Source organism: Ochotona curzoniae, unplaced genomic scaffold (genome assembly GCF_017591425.1).
Source record: "Ochotona curzoniae isolate NIBS_2020 unplaced genomic scaffold, NIBS_Ocur_1.0 contig_1274, whole genome shotgun sequence".
Taxonomy (NCBI): Eukaryota; Metazoa; Chordata; class Mammalia; order Lagomorpha; family Ochotonidae; genus Ochotona; species Ochotona curzoniae.
In genome coordinates this window covers 9806535-9829839 of record NW_024465023.1, presented here as the reverse complement: position 1 = coordinate 9829839, position 23305 = coordinate 9806535, and positions in this window count along the sequence as shown.

Below are 23305 nucleotides of genomic sequence, written 5' to 3'. Positions count from 1 at the left end.
GACCCTGCACCCACATGAGAGACCCAGAAGAAACTCCTGGCTTGTGGCAATGGATCAGCTCAGCTCCTGCCACTGCAGCCACTTAGAGAGTGACCGAGTAGACAGAAGATTTTTCTGTGTCTTCTCTCTGTAAATCTGCTTTGCCAATAACAATAAATAAATCTTTTTTGAAAACAAAGAAGGAGGAGAAGAGGAAGAAGAAAGGAGGAGGAGGAAGACTACAATTACGGAGAACAAACAGTATGCTGCCAGGGCTGCTGAGCGGGGAAGGCCTCACTGTAAAGGACTAGCACACATAAGCTTTCAGAGCGATGGGACAGTTGTGCAGCCTGCTGGTGCTGATGCTAGGAATCTGTACTGTATATGTGTTAAATCCATGAAACTCTACACTAAATATTGTTACTGGAAGCTAACTTAAATCACTCGTATCATAAAATAAACACTTGTATAACTTGTGGACATTCTCCAATATTTCATATCAGTTGAAGGAGGTGGTTAAGGCCTCAAGAAGTTCCTGAGAATAATGTCCCAAGGTCAGTTACCCTGAAATGCAGCAGGATGTGGCAGGTGAGAAGAACCGAAACCTCCAGGGCAGGAACGCCCACGGGTACCACGAAACACGTAGCCATCAATGAAAGGCATGGTTAGGGGCCTGCCTTTCTATCATTGAAACCAGGTGGCCTGAAGGAGCCCCGGGAAAGGCTTACACAGACAAGCTGGAAAGTCACTAATTTACTCAGGATTATTCAGAAAAACAAAACCAAAAAGACACATACAGGGAAAACTGCAAAAAGCTTGTGGAAAATTGATTAAAATAGAATTCTTTTAAAAGATGTGCTTATTTATTTGAAAGGTAGACTGACAGATCTTCCATTCACTGGTTCACTCCCCCAGTGACTGAAATAGTCAGGGCTCTGGAAGGCCAAAGCCAGGAATCAGAAGATTTTTCCAGGTTTTCCACGTGAGTGCAGGAGCCCAAGCACTTGAGCTAGCTTCCACTGTTTTACCACACATATCATCAGGGAGCTGGAGTGGAGGTAGAGCAGCTGGGACACAAACTGGTGCCCATAGGAGATGCTGGCATTGCAGGCGGCGACTTAACTTGCTATACCACAACACCAATTCCTAAATGACAAACATTTTGATGCAAAAGGTTTTAAATCTGTTCACAGGAAAAGTCTTCACAAGTTCATGGAGTTGCAAGTGTTTAGCTTAATGGTTAAGATAGTAATTAAGATGGTCAAATTGCACATTGGTATGCCTGAGCTCAATTCCTCACTGTGGAAAATGACTCCATTGTCCTGCTACTGCAGCTTCTAGGAAGCAATGGTGATGGCTTTGATAACTGGGTTCCTGCAACCACCATGAGAGACTGGCTCCTTCTCCTGACTTTGACTCTGCCCAGCCCAGCCTTGGCCACTGCAGGCATTTGAGAAGTGAACTTGTTAACATTTTTTTCAAATTCATGTAAAATGTGCATTATGGAAAAAAAAAGCCTATGTATTTCAAACTTTTTTGCACCAGAATAGAGTCATCTTTTAATTCTATTTTCATGAGCTTTTTAAAAAAGTCTCCTCACATATGGCTAAAATTCAATGCAGCCCTAGAAAACCGAAAGGGTTTAAATATCCTTTATCCGCTTAATGCTATAATGCCCCTGTAATACAATCTAAATTAAAGATACTTGTAAAGGTAAAATATTTGCTTTTGTTGCCTGATTTACCAAATTCCCTAATTAGAGCTGCTCTTTCTTTATTCTATTTCCAAAGATCAACCCCAATCCTTCCCACCCCCAACTCAATTGCAAAATATGGTCTTGGTTCAGATTCTCTAGAACAAAAGTAAAGTCATTTCTAGGCACTTGTAGTTTTGTTTTATGCTTCTGATTATATGCAATGAGATTCCACTAAATGTGAGTCATTTAAGCAAAGCCTTGGGAGACCTCCAGATTCATTTTTAATGATCTTAAAGTCATTGGAAAATATTTAAACAAATGCTAGCAAGAAGGCCCTTTTAATAGCAAGATGTTTTAAAGAGGCTGTTACCAGCTCCAGATACTCCTTAAAGATTTTAGTAACAGTTCAGGTCTGTCCCTTCTGCTGCCTGCTCCAGTCTCGCTACATTAAACAACATGTAGATATTGCAGATTTTTTTTAGCATCCTCCAGATTTGGGCTTCCATCCAGAGTTTCCACTGCAGTGCACCATTCAGTAAATTGATGACAGGCAAGAAAACGAACAACGTTTGGGGAACATTCATGGATGTGTTGACTCCCATAGGTGTAAATACATGATCTTTCCCTGAAAGCGAGAGGGGCAGGAAGCCATGGGGAAGACCCAAGTACTATAGCCCTCAGCTCTGTGCAAACCCATGCACATCGTGTGCTTATGATGCAGTAGCCATGCCAGAAAATTACTACCTCGGGCACTATTCAGTGCTTACCTTCAACAGTCCCTGCTGCAGACACCACACTTGTTCCCAGAGAAGATGTGAACTAATGGACAGCTGATCACTTAAAAGAAATGCAGCAGGTTTATTAGAAATACTTTTGCACAAAATCTGCTCCCAATGACAGAAGTAAATCATAGTTTATCTTATCATAGAACAGGCTTTCTCAGGGCTGGCATTGTGACACAGGGTATTAAACCACCACATGCAACAGTGGCATCCCATATGAGTGCTCGTTCAAGTCCTGACTGCTCCACTTCTGATCTGTCTTCCTGCTACTTTCCCTGTGCCTGGGAAAGCAGCAGAGGAAAATTCTTGAGAGATCTGGATGGAGTTTCTGGCTCCTGGCTTCAGCCTGGACATTGCAACCACTAGGGAGTACACCAATGGATGAAAGATTCTCTCTCTTTCTCTCTCACCTGTTCTGTTTCCATCTCTCTAACACTGCGTTTCAAATAAACAAATCTTTTTTAGGAGTTACTTTCACTGGAAAGGCAGATTTAGAGAGAAAGAATAACAGAGAGAAAGGTTTTTCATCCACTGGTTCACTCCCCAAATGGTCACAATGACTGGAGCTGAGCCCATCTGAAGCCAGGAGCTTTCTCCAGGTATCCCACATGGATGCAGGGTCCTGAGGCTTTGGGTCATCCTCCATTGCTTTCCCAGGACATCAGCAGGAAGCTGGATGGGAGGTGGAACAGCCAAGACATGAACCAACACCAATATGGGATGCCAGTGCTTAAAGCAGAGGATTAGTTAATTGAGCCATCACACTGGCCCCAACAAATAATTTTTTAGAAAAAAAAAACACAACAGACACTCTCATTAGTAAAATGTGAGAACCACTTCCCTACAGATTGGAGCTGTTGTGATTGAGACAAGCACCCTGACTCCAACCATCAGCTGCAACTGTGAAACAGGAAGAAGCAGAAAGGCCACACCCCATGACCCTACGTCTACCAGACCTACTTCCCTGGGGTTTGCTGACTTCTTGTTTGACTCTCATTGTCCTAAGGCTGATTATGTGGCGACCTCTGGCCACCAAAGAAGTTGGGAAAACAAGGAAAAGGTTGGTCACCACCTGTTTGACTTAGAGTAGTTGGAAGACATTGCTGCTTCAAAGAAAATCAAGGATTCATTAGCTACAAAGAAGTGGGTGGTTAGGCAAGAACCAAGGTCTGCCTCTTTAAAACAATTCAGAAGATTTGTACCCAATTATAAAGCAACTGGCTTTTCCTAGAGCTTTTGTTTAAAATGTAGCAATGGGGGCTGGCACGGTAGCCTAGTGGCTGGAGTCCTTACCTTGCATGTGCCAGGATCCCATATGGGCACTGGTTTATATCCCAGCTGCTCCACTTTTCATCCAGCTCCCTGCCAGTGGCTTGGGAAAGCAGTCCAGGATGGCCCAAAGCCTTGGGACCCTGCACCTCCATGGAAGACCCGGAAGAGGTTCCTGGCTCCTGGCTTCGGCTTGGCTCAGCTCCAGCTATTGAGGCCACTTGGGGAGTGAACCAGCAGATGGAAGATCTTTTTATTTCTGTCTCTTCTTCTCTCTCTAAATCTTCCTTTCCAATAAAATAATAAAGAAATAAGCGTGGTGTGACACAGTGGGCCTGCTAACACAGGAATCTCCCATATTCAACCAGAGAAGGAATGCGACAATATAGATGAACCCCACCCCCCCATACACGCACACAAATTACGGCAAATTGTGTGATCCGTTTACATAAAATATCTAGAACCAGTAAATCTATAGAGAGAAGACAGATGGGTGGCTACTAGAGGCAAGAAGAGAATGAGAATATGGAGTTACTGCTTAGTGGTTTGGGGTTTCCTTTTGGAGTGACAAAAATATTTTGGACCAGTTAGAGGTTATTGTTGCACAATACTGTAAATGTAGTAAATGCCTTGATTGTATACTTTAAAATGGTCAGTTATACTCTATGAATTTCACCCCAACAAGAGTATTTTTCCCTTCTGCTTAAATGAAAATAGAGATCATCTTCATGCAAGTAATCTCTGTGCCATATTAATACTTCAACTCCTAACTCCTACAAACTCATCTTGACAGTAGTCATTTCAATGAGCCACTTACCAGCATGTGAGGCAGAGGCAATTTGTCACCCTCCAGAATCGTCTTCTACCCATTTAACTGAAATTTATTCCATGTGTCCAGTAAAACAAATGGAAAAACAAAATGCTATATTTTCCAGCCTTCGCAGAAAGGTATAACCATGAGACTAAGCTCTGCCACTGAGTTGCTAATGGAAGCAGTGGGTAGGTATTCCAGGTACAATTGTTTCTCATTGGTTTTGAAAGGCAGAGACACTAATGCAGAAAGATTGTTCCATCTACTGCTTGACTCCTGAAATGCCCTCAACAGCCAGAGCAGGAACAGAAAACTCTTGGGATTTGTAATCATGTATGACCTTTAGGCTACTTCCTTTTCTTCTTTTAGTTTGCAAAACGTATTTGATGGCTAAACCAATACCAACCCACTTGGGTCATGGGGAAATCTGGAGTATAGAAGCCGTGCATAGGAATAAAAAGGCAAAAAGAAAGAGACTGGTTGTCCAGTGATGACTCAAAGATACCATGCCATTTACGGATGGCTTAGCTCCAGATTTCTTCTACTTAACAGAAGTAGGAGAGAATATTCTTATCTTGCTATTTGTTGGGGGACAGTGTCGCTATTTGCAGCCAAACAGACTAATAACTGCTACAGCAGCAAATCTCATTAGACAATTTAAGGTAATGTAGTCCAGGATATAAGTAATGTATTCCACTCCAAGGTAGGAATGGAACTGCCCTCAAGGAAGTAGCTTGGTCCGCAACAGGCGCTGCTGCCACTTCTCTGGTGGCAACCCTATTCGCCAAATCTATTCTATAAGCATGCCTTGTTTATCCAGCACACTTCTTTATTTTATTATTAATATTACTGTTGGGGCCATGCTCTGTCACAGCAAGCTAAACCTTTGCCTGTGGTACTGGTATCCCATATGGGTACCAGTTCCAGTTCTGCCTGCTCCACTTCTGATCCAGCTCCCTGTTCATGGCCTAGGAAAGCAGCAGAGGAGTGTCCAAGTCCTTGGGGTTCTGTTCCTAAGTGGGAGACTCAGAAGAAACTCCTGGCTCCTGGCTTTGAGCCAGCTCCAGCCATTGTGGCCATTTGCGGAGTGAAGCAAAGGATGAAAGATATCCATCTCTCTAATCACTATCTCTCCCTCTAACTTTGACTTTCACGTATAATAAATAAAATATTTTTAAAAAAAATACATGGATTACTGGAATGCAAGAAAAATCCCACAAATAGATCCATTCATTTCTGGTTAATTAATCTTCAATAAGACCAGAAAATAAAAGCCTATTGAATAAACAGTGATGAGGAAATTTGATATTCACTCACAAAACATTTAAACTGTACCCTTATATCCTTATGCCATACACAAAAATTAACTAGAAATGGATCAAATACTGCCTGGATGGCCCAAAGCCTTGGGATCCTGCACCCGTTTGGGAGACCAGGAACAAGCTTCTGGCTCCTGGCTTTGTATATGCTCATCTCCAAGCATTGTGGCCACTTGGGGAGTGAACCAGAGGACAGAAGATCTTTCTGTCTCTCCTTCTCTCTGTAGATTTGACTTTCTAATAAAAATACTAAAAATCTTCAAAAAAAAAAAAAGTGGAGCCACATGGATTGGAACCAGTGCGCCAATATGGGATTCCAACATTACAGGTGGCCGTTTAATTTACTGCATCACAATACCAACCGCCCATTATAGAAGAATACTGTTCAGGACTTAAGAAGAAAAAAAAAATCATGCCATGTATGACAATTTGGATGAAACTTGAGGACATTATCCTGAGTGAAGCAAGCTTATCACAAATACTGCGTGATATGACTCATATGCAGTACATAACATAGTCAAACCCATCGAAGCAGGAAGTAGAATAGTGGTTGCCAGGAGTACAGGGAGGGAAATGAGGAATGGGAGAGTTGCTGTTCAATAGACAGAACAATTCAGCTATGCAAGAAGAGCGAGTTCTCGAGATGTGCTGTACAATCCTGTGCCTGTAGCTACTACTAGCGTCTTAGCGACCTACAGCTGTTAGAAGCATACACTTTAAGCCAAGTGTTATTATGATACAAAACTGAATTGCTTCAGACAAGTGCTCAAATATAGGGAAGGAGTCACAGCTTACCCTTAGCGAAGCTGAAGGATTTTTGGAAGATTCCCCCGACACACACCCCCCTGACAAGGTGGTGGATTCAAGTGTGAAGTACAAGCCACAGTCGGCCAGAGGAGGAAGTGGCACGCATGGGCAAACTGAGGTTTGGAGAAGGAAAACATCGTATTAGTCAGCTTGGATGCCCATATCAAAACACCATGGACTGTGAAGGTTAATCAACAGACATGCAGGAGTCCAAGATGCAGTGGTTGGCAGGCTCGGTTTCCCCTCTCTCATTGGCTTGCAGACAGCCACCCACCTAGAGTGTCATCACACAGCCACCCTAGGTGGGTCTATTGCCTAACCTCATCTGAGGACTCCTGCCATATTGGATTAGGTTCCACTCCAACAGCTTCCTTTTTCACTTAATCACCTTTCTTTTAAGACACTCAGTCTCCTTCTACTGTCATCGACTGAGGTACTGGGGTTTAGGGCTTTACGTGTCTGAATTATGGGGAGGAGGACACAGTATTGTGAATTACCAAGCATTCACAAAGGCATGGAGATGAAGGATGCCATGCACGCCCCTGGGAGATGGAAGAAACTAGCATGGCCTGTGGCTGAGTTGGGAAAAAGATATAACTGTAAAGCTCGGGTTTTCCACAAAAGCCATGGGGAATCCAAAGGACTATTGTGACTCTGCCGTATTTTACAAAAATCACTATGGTAACAACAGGGAGGTTGGATTGTGGCAGGCCAGACCCAGAAACCTGGAATCAGTCCAGTTAACTAGCTGTTGCTGGGGAACTAACTAACCCCAAAATGTAGCAGCATAGAACACACACACACACATACCTTTGTCTCAAAATTCTGTGGGTTGACAATTTGGGCTGGGCTCAGTCAGATAACCCGACAATTCTGCTGCTGCAGCCCAAGTCACACACCCGGCTCTTAATCAATCAATCACTGCATTTAGGAGATGATTCTAATTGTGCTAGGCCTGGGTCACACTGACAAGGTTAGGGTGGAAGAAGAATTTGCCAAATGAATCAAAGGGGATGTAGCCAGAGGTTGGGAGAAAGGATACTCAGAAATGTCCCCCACAATCAGCCCTTGAGTCACTATTAGCCTTGCTCATATTAAAACTTGGGGACAAAAACAAAAAAAAAAATCCTCTGTTAAAGATAAAGGACAGAGGTAAAACAGATCTGGATTGAGACTTGGAATATTATGTTGAATGCGATGGACTAAAAGCATTTCTAAAGTGCCCACTCTCACAGGGGTGGAGAGCCTTTTAGTTTCCAAGGACCATTTGGAGAAGGAAAGACAGAGAAAGATTCCCCCACTCTCCAAATGGCCTCAACATCCGGAGCCAAGCCAATAGAACCTAAGGGAAAAAAATATACCTACTAGAAGTCTATGAGCACAGTGGGTAGGCCATACCGCAAACCAAGCACGGCTTGGTAGGCCATGGAATCATAGGACAAGGAAAGGTTAAATTTATTTATTCAAATGAATATTTTGAAAGAAGGTTTTAAAAAAAGTCTATAATATATTTCCAGAAATTTCCATTACAATGCTTCAGATTTAAAGAAAACTGTTTGGCACTGAAAGCAGTAAGTTGAGTTCTACAGAAAAGAGTTCCTACCCTCAGGAAATTCACTTAGTTAGAACAAATAAGACTTTACTGGAGCAGGTGGGTGTACTATTAAATGTCTATCATCTTTGACCTTAAAAGTTGGCATCAGCATGAGGGTGGGGCTGATGGGGACTGCAGCATACGAGGAATGCTAGCAAGAGCTAGGACACCAATGGGCTGCTGCCAGGCAAATGATGTCTGCCTGCAACAATGGCAGCCAAGTCCAAGCGAAATGCAATCGGTGTGATTTGCCTCCCAAGGGGTAATGTGTTAGAGGCTTGCTCCCTGGTGTGGCAACCTGGGGAGGTGGTGGAGCCTTTGAGCAGTGGAGCCACGTGGGGGTTATTGGGTCCCTGAGAATACTGCCCGCTGAAGGAATTCGGGTAGATCTCTTGGGACCCTGCTTAAGTTTCTCAAAATGGTTGTTGTAGGAAAGCAAGACTAACTCCCTCTGCATCCTGTTGTATCATGTGACCTCCCTGTTGCATGCATTCTCACTGTTATTCAAACAGCCATATGGTGACACAGGCAAAGCGGTCCTCACCAGAGACCAAGCCAATGGAACAACCTCATCTCAGATTTTCAGCTTCTGAAACAGTGGGCTACGTGAACTTCTCATTATGCACTGCCCAGCCTTAGGCATTTCATCACAGCAACGAAAAGCTGAGTAATACACAGAGACCAGAAGATCTTTCCTTCTGAGCTATCTGCCCACACCCCCAGTATATATGCAGTCTCACATGCTCAAACCCATGAAGAAAACAGGTCGTCTTGGGGAGAAAGGTAAATGCAGATCCAGCCCAGAAGAGATGACTAAGTGTCTGAATCAATAGTGTTATCAGTCATGGTAGCCGAGATAACGCTCAGAAAGCTCATTTATTGTGTGGAAATGTTTGCAGTGTTAACACACAAGGCAAGGGACTAGGAGCACCAGCAAGAGAATGTACATTTCCAGAAATACCTGATGAAGCAGAGCAAAGCCATTGTGTCATCAGTCTCCATAAAGATAGAAATATATTCTCAGAAATGTTGGGTAAAAATTAAAAAGCTTGTATCTGCTATGTTTGGCCTTACCCAAGCCCCTTGATTTAAGTGGTATACAATTTCTTTTTTGGTTTTGAAAGTGAGGAATGCAAATAATTTAATCATAACAGATAGCATTATTGAACATTGATTCTGTGCCAAGCGCTATGCCTTACATGCATTATCTCATTTCAAAATGTTTCATTTCAGAGAGGAGGAATAAATTCAAAAGTATTATGTACAATATGGTGATATGATTAATAACATATTGTACTCCTGAAAATGTTAAGGAAGTGGGTATTAAGTGTTCTCACCACAAAAATGATAATCATGTAAAGTAAGGCTTATGCTGATGAACTAAATTTAGTCATTCCACACTGTATATGTATTTCAAAATATGCTGTGCCTGAGAATGATATAGAATCATACCCCACAACTTAAAATGTAACATACAGTAAAAATTAATTAAAAACTAAACATGTTGTTGAAAGCTTCATTGTGAAAGTCACAAAAATATCAGTTAAAGGCACATCACCAGGAGCGGGCATTTAGCCTATCAGTTAGGTTACCCATGTACCACATCAGAGCACTTGCGTTGGGCTCCTGGCTCCGGCTCCTGACTCCAGTTTCTTGTTAACACACACTATGGGAGGCAGCAGTGATGGCTCAAGGCATTGATTTCCTACCACTCACGGGAAACCTTCTGATTCCTCATTTTGACTGTGGTATACGCCCCCCCCCCATAGCGAGCATTTGGGGAGTATCCCAGCAAATGAGGATCTCTCTCTCTCAAAAATAAATAAATAAATAAATAAATAAATAAATAAATAAATACTTTGTTCTTAAAAGTAAAAAAAAAAAAAACCTACACCCACTCAAAAACCCACACCTAGATGTTTATAACAGCTTTATTCATCATTGCCAAAACTTCAAAGCAACCAAGATGTCTTTCAGTGGGTGGATGGATACATAAACTGTGATGCATTCACACAATGGAATGTTGTTCAGTGGTAAAACAAAATGAATTATCAAAGCCACTAAAAGATGTGCAGGAATCTCAAATGCATATTGCTAAGCAAAAGAAGCCAATATGAAAAGGCTATGTACTTCCAGCTACACAACATTCTGTAAATGGCCAAATAAGGGGACAGTGGCTGCCAAGGAGAGGGAGTGATGAATAGGCAGAGCACAGAACAGTTTCAGGACAGTGAAACTTCTCTGCGTGAGGATAGCAAACCTATCCAAACCCACAGAAGCACAGCTCCAATAACCAACCCTAGTGGAAACCGTGGGCTTAGGGCTCATGCTGTGTCAATCAGGTTCAACAATTGTAGCAAATGTACCATTCTGGTGAGGAATATTGATAGTGGGGCTGTTCCAGGATGTGGGCTAAGAGAAGAGGATATGCAGGATCTCTGCATTTCCACTATAAAACTGCCCTTAAAACTGTGAAGTCAATAAAAAATTTAAGTCAGTGTCTGCACACCGCTATGCAGGTCAGAGAACAGGTCACTGCAGTCACCCTTCAGAAGTCACCACTGCTGTGTGTTCCTGCTCTCTGCCTTCCCGTCATCGTAAGAGCTAGAAACTGTCCTACTTTTTATGTTGATAATTTATTGTTATTCCTCATAAACTTATTGCCTAAAACTACAGCCCTTAAAAATAGTGTGCTTTTTATTTTAAATTTATATGAATGTATTCTACGGCCTACTTTTGAAGTGCTCAATGATATATTCATTCATGATATTTATAGCAATAGTTTGTTCATTCCATTGCTGTGTAGTATTCCATTGTCTGACTCTATCACAATCTTATACTTGTGTATTTTACAGTTAATGAGCATGCCTGTAGTTAGGAACATTTTTGATATGTGTATTTATGTAAACTAAATCCTATGGAGACCTAATATGAAATGCTGCCTACGCTTTCAAGGTGCCCTACAACTGGTTCCCAGGTACAGGGTCTTTCAACCTAAACTATGACCAAAGAAACCTCAGCCGTGGCCATAGAAACATCTACTTAAACAGGAGTGAGCTTTAGTCTTAGGGCTATTGTAAAGAGAGTGATTAATGACACCATTGTTCATCTTTCTGGGCATATGGATCACATGGCTTGTGGGAATGAGTGTGGGATGCATTGTACCTCTTCAAGTGATAATTACATTGGTTAGCTATTACCAGGTGCTCTTTGATTTGCAATAAGGTGTTCTTTGATTCTCAGTGCAATTGGCAATCCCACATAATTTTGTGTTGTTTAAACTTGACCCAGTGTATATACTCATGCTACAAGAAATGCTGTGAAACTTGTAACAAACTCAGGCTTCAGTAATTGCTGTACTGATATGCATTTATTGCTTCAACTTAAATAATAGCAGATACCAGTTCTACATAAGATGAAGTAAGTACACTCTATCCCACCTCGTCCGTTGACTGCAGCTATAAAACCTGGACAGAAGGCATGGAACAGATACTTGAGAATTCGGGAGAGCAAAAGAGAGTAGCCACATTAAGAGAAAGACCATGGGGCTGGCATCTGGGTGCAATGGTTTAACCAGCAGCCTGAGACACTGGTATCCCAATGTATGAGCACAAATTTAAGTCCCAACTGCTCTGCTTCTGCTCCAGCTCTCTGCTAATGGGCATGGGAAAGCAGCAGAAAATAGCCCACATGCACACCCATGTGGTAGACCCAGACAGAGCTCCTGGCTCTTGGCTTCAGCCTGGACCAGTCCCCTCATTGCAGCTATGTGGATGAATTTGCAGATGGAAGTGCTGTCTCTCTCTCTCTCTCTCTCTCTCTCTCTCGCTCTCTCTCTGTAACTCTGCCCTTCAAATAAAGAAATATATGTTTTAAAAGGAACAGATCAAAATTCAAAGTATCACTGAGGCAGTGGTAAGTTTTTCTCCCTCTGGCATTCCTTAGTTTGAATTCTCAAGGCAGTCCAAGCAGGCATTAATGCTGGCAGAGTTTCAACAGTAGACCCCTAGCTCAGGTTTGGGAAGTGGGAAAGGAGTACTGTAAACTTAGAGATAGTACAGAAAGACTTGGCTATGCTTTTTTTGGTTCTCTTACAACCCATTTTATAAACAAAGTCGTGGTGGCATGGCAAAGCTTGTTTATTCTGCTTGGAATTTTTTTTTTTAATGTTGATTTTAGTAAGGTAAGGAAAGTGACATTCTTGCCTACTCCAAGTCACAGGGGAAAGCACACAGGTTTTCATCACTAGGCACGATGTTAGTTAAGAACACTTGGATTTTTTATTGCTTATACATGCCCTTTACCATGCTATCAAAGTTCTCTTCTATATCTAATTTGATGAGGGATTTTTCCCACTAAATTAATATTGAGTTTTGTCAAATGCTTTTTCTCCATAAACTGATATGGTCATGTGGTTTTTCTTCTTTTAACATGGTAGAATTCATTGATTGGGTTCCAGTGCACTTTCACATGATCATAGTGTACTATTCATCGTGTTATGTACAAATAGGATCAATACTGAAAATCCTGGACAACATAGTAGGCAAGAGAAAAGGGTACAGATTGGAAAGTATAGAAAATTCTATTTATAGGCAACATGATGGTTCTCTACATAGAAAATCTCAAAGAAATCATGAAATAAAACTAATACTTGAGTTGAGCAAGGTCACCTAATACAAAGGCAACACACAAATACCAACCCTAAGTTCAGGTGATATGTTCCAAGACCCCTAATGAATACAAATGCCTGAAGCCAAGAATAATTCAGAATCATATATATGTTTCCATATACATATTATAAATAATGTGTATTATGTTTTTTCATTATACATACATACTCAAGAAAAAGTTCAATTTATAAATTAGGATGCCATGATATTAACAAAATAATAATAAAACAGAATGATAATAGCATGTTATGATATAGTTATGTGAATGCTGTTTAATTTTCTCAAAATATCATAATGTACTCTATTCACCTTTCTTTCTGTGATGATTTGAGATGACACAATGCCTATGTGGTAAGATAAAGTGAGGTGAGTGATGTGGGCATTATTGCATACTAATCAGGCTACTTTGTAAGTGCTACATAAATACAGGTACTAAGTGACCACCAACAGCTGATCTAATATATCTAATGAAGTGATTAATTGTTGGGTAACATAGAATGGATAGGCATCGAGAGATTGGCCAATGAAATGACTGATGTCTTGGGAATAGAGTTAACGCATTAGACTATCCAGAATGATGTAAAAGTTGGAACTTATATTTATTTCTGGAATTTTCCACCTAATATTTTCTCAGGGTTTGGATTACTGAAGCCTCAGAATGTGATACCCTGGATAAACGAGATTGACTGTATGTGCATTAGTAATAAACTGTTGTGAAGGTAGGTGTTTGGTGAAGCAATTAATGAGTCATTTTGGGTCCAGCATTTGGCATAGTGAGTTGGATATCTGCAATGCCAGTATCCTGTGTGGTCTCTGATTCGAGTCCAGGCTGCTCTAGTTACAATCCAGCTCCAGGCTCATAAAAAAGAAAAGCAGGGGAAGATGACCCAGATCCTTGGACCCCTGCACCCATATGGAAGACCTGGAGGGAACTCCTGGCTCCTGACTTCAGCCTGGCCCAGCCCCAGCTATTGCAGGCATCTGGAAAGTAAATAAATGGATGGAAGATCTCTCTTTCTCTTTAAAAAAAAAATGAACTAAGTAATAAACAATTGAAAACAGAAGTTTAAAACAGTATCATTTTCATTAGCTTCAAAATTGAAATGCTTTGATATAAATTGAACCTTTACAGAAAATGTAGATTGAATAGAAAGTAGGAATGGAGAAGACAGCAATGGAGATTGAACATGTTTTTAGCTCACAGATACATGGCTCAGCAATTTCAACTGAGTTTGGACAGGGAGATTCCTTTGTCTCCACTGGAATCACTCTACTGTCTGAGAACTGGCTAGTCGTCAATTTAGAGAGCCTTGGCTGTTTCCAGAATGACTTAACTGTGCTGTTTGTATGTTTTCTCCTCCATTACACATGTCCTCATGGTGAACACAGAGAAGCAAGAGCAGAGGTGAACACCTGACAGGGCTTTTGAAGATCTCTGCATACATACCATCTGCTAACATCTGATTGGCCAAAGAAAATCACATGACTAAACTCAGACTCAAGAAAGACTGAAATAAATTGTGCCTTCTCAAAGTTACATGTCAAACAGTGTAGATATAGGGAAGAGTGAGTTCTTTGAAACCATTAATGGAATTGAATTACCAAAACCATAGTGTCAGATCTCATCTTTGGGGTCCTCTCTAACCCCAGTGCATTGGGGACCTCAGTCTTCATTCTTGCAAGTTACCTTAATATTACCATTTGTTCTTCCTATTGCTTATCTTTAGGATTAGCTATAGAGCTAATCTAGGACCCATCACAGGGATGTCTGGGCCACTAACTGTAATTCCAAACTCATAGCCCTACATTCTAAACTTCACTTGATCCAGACTATGTTGGTCTGGTTGTGCAAAGGGTGAGAAATGAAGGTTGTGATCAGGCTTGAGTGCTCTGATCTGAACTGTTCTCTGTCCCCATAATGCCAAGCTACTAGAAGCTCAGATGTGACCTTGTTTCACCCAGATTTACTAATCACAGCTGTGTTTGCACTGGTGTGGCCTTTTGGAAATCTGCAGTCACTTCTGTCATTGAAAATACTGCTGATTTCTTACTGAGCATCTAACCTATGCTAGTTTCTTTTTGTGTTTGCTAGATCAGTTATCATCTACTTGTTTATTCTTTCCATCCGAACTAAGGTTACTGACTTTTCTCAATCCTAGGGTTCCAAGAGTCCTAAAATGATCGAAAACATGACGGTGCTCTTCCTTCCATGTCCACTTGTCCCAAACGATTGATGTTATCTTCACTAAGTACTTAATGGTAGTGAGCCCCGAATTCCAAGTCAAATACCCAAAGTGTATGCCAAAGGTATGTTAGGGGTTCTATGGTGTGACAAAACTATAAGATCAATCAATGAAATAAAAAGTGGGTAGAGATTATAGTTGTGTCAAGCCATGATCCGGCAGGAAATGCATGAAAGTCCGAGAGTTTTGGATCCAGTCAAGAACAGAGTTGACAGGTGATAACATACAGATACATTTCAGGAATCCAGGTAATGTCATCAATTAGGTTCCTTAGGAATCAGATTCTGAGACGGAGTTTAGCATGCATGACATTTTTGAAAGAATGTCCTTGCAGACAATACTTAAACTAGGAAAAGGGAGAATAAGATAGAGGGAGGAGTCAAGTTGCAAAATAAACACAACAGACTCAACTAAACCCATTATGAATGATGGAGATAAAATAACCCTTAAGACTTGTCTTGGATTCAGTCAAAATAGCCAGATCTTATATCCATCAGTCATTGAACATGAGCCAAAAGCGTGACCTTGAGCAAGGCACTTTGCAAATGAGGCAATCTCCAAAAAGGATTGAAAGCTCAAGGCTGCCTACCCACAGCTGCCCCCTGGCAACTGGGACAGCAAATTCCCCTGTGGGCAATCTGAAAGTCACACACCAGAGTCCCACACTGTATTCAGAGGCTCCACTTTCCTTTAAGAGGCCTATGTTTCTGCTCCCATAGGTTTGCCAAAATAAATCTTTTTTTTTTTTTAATTGCAAAGTCAGATATACAGAGAGGAGGAGAGACAGAGAGGAAAATCCACCAGGAGGCTCTTCTGGGTCTCCCACGTGGGTGCAGGGTCCCAAGGCTTTGGGCCATGCTCAACTGCTTTCCCAGGCCACAAGCAGGGAGCTGGATGGGAATCAGGGCCACTGGGATTAGAACTGGCGACCATATGGGATCCTAGCGTGTGCAAGGCGAGGACTTTAGCCGCTAGGCCACCGTGCCAGGCCCCCAAATCAATCTTAAACACAGAACCCCCAAGCCCAGTGTCTGAAAGCAACTCTATTGTGTTCCTTTTATTTGTCTGAGATCGGCGTTCTTGTCATCATTTCTTCCCAGTTCGATGTATCACTCGAGAATCATGATAGAATTCTGCAGATATAAATATAATACAGCCTAATAATTATGCCAACCTTAAAGTACATATAAAAATCCTGTAAATTCCCTTTCCATCAGGAAGTGTGATGTTGCGCTTTTTATGTTTACAAGTTTCTTTTTGCCTACTTATTTTAAAGAGTTGGAGGTAAGAAAGGTAGAGAGGGAAATGATGGTGATGACTCAGGTAACTGAGTTCCCGCCTCCCACATGGAATACCAGACCCAGCTGTTGTGGGCATTTGGGGAGTGACTCAATGACCTAGCAGCTTCTCTGTTTGGTAATTTTTTTCTTGTCTGCTTGGTTGTTTTCTCTCAAGAGCCATATAAACCAACACTGGCACTTTAACGTAAGCATCTTAACCAGTAGGCTAAATACCCACTTACATGTGCCCTTTCTTGAAATTAGGATGGAGTCATGATTTGCCTCAAGACAACAGAATGAAGCAAATGTGATGATGTGTGACTTCCAAGGCTAGATCAGAAAAAGACAATGTTACCTGGTGATGGCCTGTCTTGCCATGTAAAAAGTCTGGTGACCTTGAGGCCATCGTACTTTGAAGCAACCTGGGGTTCATGGAAAGGTCATACATGGGAGGACTTGGAGGCTCTGCCATCTGGGGACCCAGTCAACAGTCAGACACGTGAATGGATATTCCCCCATGTAATTCCATCCCCTAGCCTATGAGTCACCCCAGCCATCGATTCTTCTCGGCTGCGGCTGTCAGCTTCACGGGGCAAAAATAAATGACTGCTACTATGCTCTCTCAAAACTACTGGCTCACAAAATTGGTGGACACAATAAAATGATTATAAAATGATTATGGTAAGCCACTAAATTTGAGGGTAATTCATTAAGCAATCGCAGCCGTAACACACAGAATGCAAAGCTTACTCTTCTAAGCTTTTAATTCTGTCTGTGCACACTTGTGATCTGAAATGACTTGTGTGTGTGTGTGTGTGTGTGTGTGTGTGTGTTGGCTCATCACAAACCTGGAAATGAACAAAGGGAGTTTTCCCTTTTGGAAAGTTTCTGCATTGAGAGTATCATTTTAAGCATCTACCATCTGTTTTGCTCCAGAAGGCAGGGGCGTTACTACTATGGTTTAACTAGGATTTGGTTCCCCAACTCCTGCAGATGTTTAAGTCCCAAAGTCAGAGATTAGTGTGCTTATTGCAGGGAGGTTTGACGCAATTACAGTGTCTGAAGATGAGGCCCTGTGACAGTGATTGGATTGGACTGGGTCGGTAGAGCAGAGGCCCCACGGTGGAAGTTCTGGGGGCTTTTCTGTGGCTCCCTACGCGATGATGTACGCACACATTCTCTACCATTGCCCACCTCCACTCTCACTGGAACTCAGAACAATGGGATGCCTGCCCTTAGAGCGTGAGCCCCTATTCCACAAGCTGAATTAAATCTTCTTCCTTCATAAATACCTTCTCTGATACATTCTAGATCAAGTAACGCAAAGCCGCCGAATAACAGCAGCAAACGAAGCCAGATCTTCATAAGAGTGAAGAGGCCTCAGAGAGAGTGAGAAATCCGTCATTAACCACACACAATTTGTTCTTAATCACAGATGCTGTGTGAATACTTTGCAGTTTAATCTGGTTGACACTAGGCTTTGCTTATTTTTGCACTGACCAAATGTAAGATGCAGCTTGGTGTGGACATGTTAGTCATTTTATATATATACATATCAAGTTATCTTAGTTGCTTCTGTCTCTGAAAATTTTATTTCTGTAAAAGGCAATCTCCTGAATAGTATTTCCAGATACTTTCAACTGAGTAGTGCATTTTAATGTTTGAGAGATCCAAAAGAAGGAATTTTATTAAATTTCATGGCAGCCAAGATAATGTAAAATTTTAACCAATGGAACAAGTAAGGAATGCTGCCTCAGATTTTAGCTAGAGGTATTTCATCAAGTGGATGAAACTGAAAACTACTACCTCTACAAGTCAGAATGTACCCAATGGAGCAACAGACGCTTCTGGAAATTTCAAAGTCAAGTTTCTTTGGTGTCCAATGTGGCTAAAATTATGTGGTCTTGAGTAGTGAAAATATTTACCTTATTAGTTATCATGTCATCCCAGCTGGAGTAATCAGATAGCACAAGGAAATTGCTGGAGCGCCCTTGCCGTGTCATCCTTTAAGCATGGGAAAACCTCAGAAAAGCCTTGTGAAACAGCTCATGGCATGCTCCAGTAGACCCTTCTCATCTAAACTTTTGAAATCTTCAAAGTTTTACTAAACATGAAATCTATATATTGCAAATAATTTCTCCTCCTATTTGATGACATTGGGGATCTTCTCAAGGACATTATGTGGGTCTGGTGCTGTAGCATAGTGTGTTAAGCCTCTGCAAGTGACACTGGTATCCCATATGGGCACTGATTTAAGACCCAGCTGTTCCACTTCCCAACCAGCTTCCTGCTTGTGGCCTGGGAAAGCAGTAGAGGACGGCCCAAAGCCTTGGGACCCTGCACCCACGTGGGAGACCAGGAAGAGGCTTCTGACTCCTGACTTCAGATTAGCTCAGCTCCAACCATTGTGATGATTTGGGGAAGTGAACCAGCAGATGAAAGATCTCTCTCTCTCTCTCTCTCTCTCTCTCTCTCTCTCTTCTCTCTCCTTTCTTATCTCTCTCTCTCAAGTAAATAAAAAATGAGTTTTTTCAAAGGAAATCATGGCAACATAAGTGCATATAATTTGTTCCTGAGCTCACAGGGCTGAGAAAAAAATCAAAGACGAAAATATGTATCGAAGGCTCAGAGGTGTCAGTTGCTAAGGAGGGCTAAGTGACCTGATGAAGATCACGTGGTCAGCAAGAAGCATGGCCAAGCCTTGAACACACACACACCTTTAACTACGGAGCAATACTGCTTCTCAGAACAGAGCTGGTTAAGCCATTCGTGGCTCCCTTTTCTACTCATTTCCACCTGCAGCCCACGCACTTCTTTTTTTTCTTATTTGAGAGCTAGAAACAGAAAGACATAGACAGGGACCGACAGAGAGCTTCCACCTGCTGTTGCACTCTCCAGTGGGGTGGGCCTAGCCAAGGCCAGGAGTTGAGAACCCAATAGTCTTCCCCATGGGTAGCAGCAAGGCAAGTACTGGAGCATCAGCCGCTATGTCGCAGGTGCACAGCAGCAGGGGCTGGCATTGGAAGCCAGGCTCAGCATTTCAACCCAGGCACGCCAAGGTGGGACATGGGAGCCTTAAAAAAAAAAGGTTTATTTATTTTTATTGGAAAGGTGGATACACAGAGAGGAGAGACAGAGAGGAAGATCTTCTGTCCAATGGTTTATTCCCCAAGTGGCCACAACAGCTGGAGCTGAGCCAATCTGAAGCCACGAGCCAGGAGCCTCTTCTGGGTGCAGCCTCCCACATGGGCGCAGGATCTCAAAGCTTTGGGCCATCTTCGACTGCTTTCCCAGGCCACAAGCAGGGAGCTGGATGGAAAGCGGGGCTGCTGGGATTAGAACCGGCACCCATATGAGATCCTGGCGCGATCAAGGCGAGCACTTTAACTGCTATGCTATCATGCCGGACCCACGGGAGCCTTTTGACACAGACACCAACTTCCCCTCCCCGCACACTAGTTAGTTGCTAAAAAGAGTTAACATAACATGCTACTTTCACAATAGAAATGTGTGAATTGCAAAATGACATTTAATTATGAAATTATGACTTTTATGTTAACTTCATTAAATTCGTGCTTTCTCTTTTTTAAAATTACATTTATTTAAAAGGTAGAGTTACAGAGAGAAGAGTAACACACACGCATACAGAGAGAGAGAGAGAGAGAGAGAGATTTACATACTGGCACACTTTCAGACGACCACAATGGCTGCAAGCTAGGCTGAGCTAGGCTGAAGCCAGGAGCCTAGAGTTTCTTTGGGGTCTCCCATGTGGGTTCAGGGGCAGAAGCACTTGGGCTGTCTTCCTCTGCTTATCCAGGTGCATTAGCAGGGAACTGAATCAGAAGTGGAGCAACTGGACCTCAAACTGGTACCCATATGAGATGCCAGCATCTTTCTCCCATACCTAGCTCCTTGCCTTAAGGGTTGCATTCCTGTGTTACCCTGTCCTTTCCTTTAACTTTACATATCTCCTTGCTCTGGGTCCTTCATTTTAGACACCACACAGATGCTGGTTCCTAGGCTCAGAGACCTTGGCTTACAGCTTAGCTAAAGCCTTTCCTAATTACGTCTCTTAACATGACTCCCTGCTGCCACCTGCTGGCTACAGCCATTGATGTGTCTATGGACTAAATCGAGGTACCTAAGCATTAACAACCCTTGCCATTCCAGCCATCATGAGAGAAACTTTAAACTGCTTTCATTTTTTTTCCTTACAACGTTTTTCACACCATCCTCTTTTTAACAGGAAGATCCTTTCCCAAATCTGCGTTCAGATCACACGTAGCTTTGTCGAAATGTAGAGAAAAACCTCCCCTGTATTTGGGTCCTGAGATTTGTAAAAGGACAACAGAAATCTCACAATGTATACCAACTGTCATTTGCTCCTGGACAGCAGTTACATTCAAGCAACTTGAATTGGTAGTAATATCTATAATATAAAATACCAAGTTGTTCATGCTTCAATAATCTTAAAGACATCTTAGAACAAAAGATTTTTGTAGTTGTTATTTTGACTATTTTAACACAGACATAAAAGTAAAACAGGTAGAAATATAAGAATACTTTTAAAAGTTATTGGAAATGCAAATTATGAAAAAATCTAAATATGGATTTCAAAAAATGCACTAAAACTTACCTTCTAATTCCATTTTGCCATGAATTTTTGAAGTACCCTTATATAACAAAAATTAGTTTGAGCCTTTTTGAAATGAGGAGAGTCAAGAACGGGCAGTAGATTTTGTGCTTTTATGTGAAACTAATGCGTAGATGGGCACAATGGAAAACACAGCACGCTCCGAGCCTGAAGCCAAGTGTCGCTGACTGTACCTTTGCAGATTCGTGTATGCTTCCTTTATCTACCCATTGGGTCCCAGCTTGACCTTCCCACTTCACTTTCCATTTGTTGTCTCCAGCACAAGTCCATGATCATGGACAAGCCCTCTCATCATGGCACGCTCCTGTGACAGAGGAAGTCGGTGGCACTAGAAATAATATCATCTTTAAGGGTGACGTAAGACTTAGGAAGAGGAGTGGGTGTCAAAATTGATGGTGGAATCCAAGCAACGCTGTGCGAATTCAGCCTTTGCCAAGAGAGTGGCTTTCTCGTGGTTTGAGAGAATGAAGTTAAGAAATTAAGGAGGAGTTGGGTCTGGGGATCATCGATAATTTCAGAACTTTTGTTAGGAAGGATGGATCCTCAGTGATGGAGGAAGGTCTCGAAGGATCTGTCTTAGTGCTGTGTGCCTACAACTCACACCAAAAGAAGATGTAGATCACCACTCAAAACATGAAGCGGGGAGGGTGCTGATGAAGAATTTGGGGTAGGGGAACCTCGTTTCTTCTACTGATCCCATCATTCTGCTCAACTCTGCTCTGCGTGGGGATAAAGCTGAGAAACTAGACCCAGTTCCAGGCAAGGGATCAGCAAAATGTCACTGGGTGTGCAGGGAGCTCTCTCTCGCTCGCTCTCATCGTCACTCTCAGTTAGATTCAACCTAAGAAGTGAATGAAAACTCACACAAGACCTCTGTTGTCTAAAGTCCTAAAGTTCTGCTGGGACTCACGAGTTGCATCAAGGTTGTGAGTGGGAGTTAGCCTACAGACATTGCCCTGAAAGAAAAAGCAAGATGAGTTCTCCAGTAAATACGGCCAAGGAAGCACTACCATAGATTTGTTGCTTTCAAGTGACTTCGGCCTGGTAGATTAGCATGCTCATTGTCAAGTGAACTTCTTTTTTTGAAAGGTAGAGTTACAGACAGAGAGGAAGAGACAGAGAGAGATCTTCCATCTGCTGACTCACTCCCCAAATGGCCTCAATGGCTGAGGCTGGGCCAAGACAAAGCGAGAAGCCAGGAGCTTCTTCCAGGGCTCTCCTGTGGGTCAAAGGGCCCACTTGGGCCATCTTTCTCTGGAACGTTAGTAGGGATCTGGATCGGAAGTGAAGTAGCCAGGACTTGAACAGGCGCCTATATGGGATGGTGACGTTATAGATGGCGGCTTGTTACGCCACAGCACCAGCCCCAACCAGTGAACTTCCTGTCATAAGAGTCTGATGATGAGAATGCTAAATACTCTGCACTGGCACAGGCCAGTGTGATGAGGAGAAAACAGGTATTAGTAGAGAGGATCCACGTAAAACATTTTTTAAAAATCTGTCAAACCCTAACAAAATAAGAGCGCCTGGAAGTTCAACTGTACTTGCCCTTCCACCTTCTGCCATGTGAGGGCGCAGCAACTAGGCACCCTCTTACAAGCAGAATATAGCCTTCACCAGGCGCCAAGGGCAGCATCTTTTCAAAATTTTTTTTAAAGATTTTTAAATTTTATTTTAAAGTTTAGATGATGTTAATGTAGTTGATCAGAGTGGGATGGATCAAGGTTTAAGGAAAAGCGGGTGTGATCATTGTTTCCAAATTTTCTGTTTCTTCTTGTTTTGGGGGGCGGGGGGAGGGGAGAATCCATACCCAGCCTCCCAACCGCTTTATTTCCCAGGGATGGATAACGGCCGCACGACATCAAGCCAGGGGAAGGCCGGCATCTTGACGTTGGACTTTCCAGCTTGCAGAACTGTAAGAAGCTAATGCGTGCTCATTATGATTCTCTGGTCTCCAGTATTTTTGCTATAGTAGCACACACTAAGACAGCATTAAATTCACACTCTACGAAATTCACAAGGAACACAGTGTTGTAGTGAAAAGTCCCTTTCTGGCTCTTCACTCGCGGAGACTCAGTTTTCTTGCCATGAGGCAGCCTAGATTATTAGCTTTTTTTTTTTTTTTTTAAGGCTTTGGCCTGTGCATAGATCAGCAAACACAAGGATCTGATTTTTTCCCCCCATGTTATATAAATGGTAGC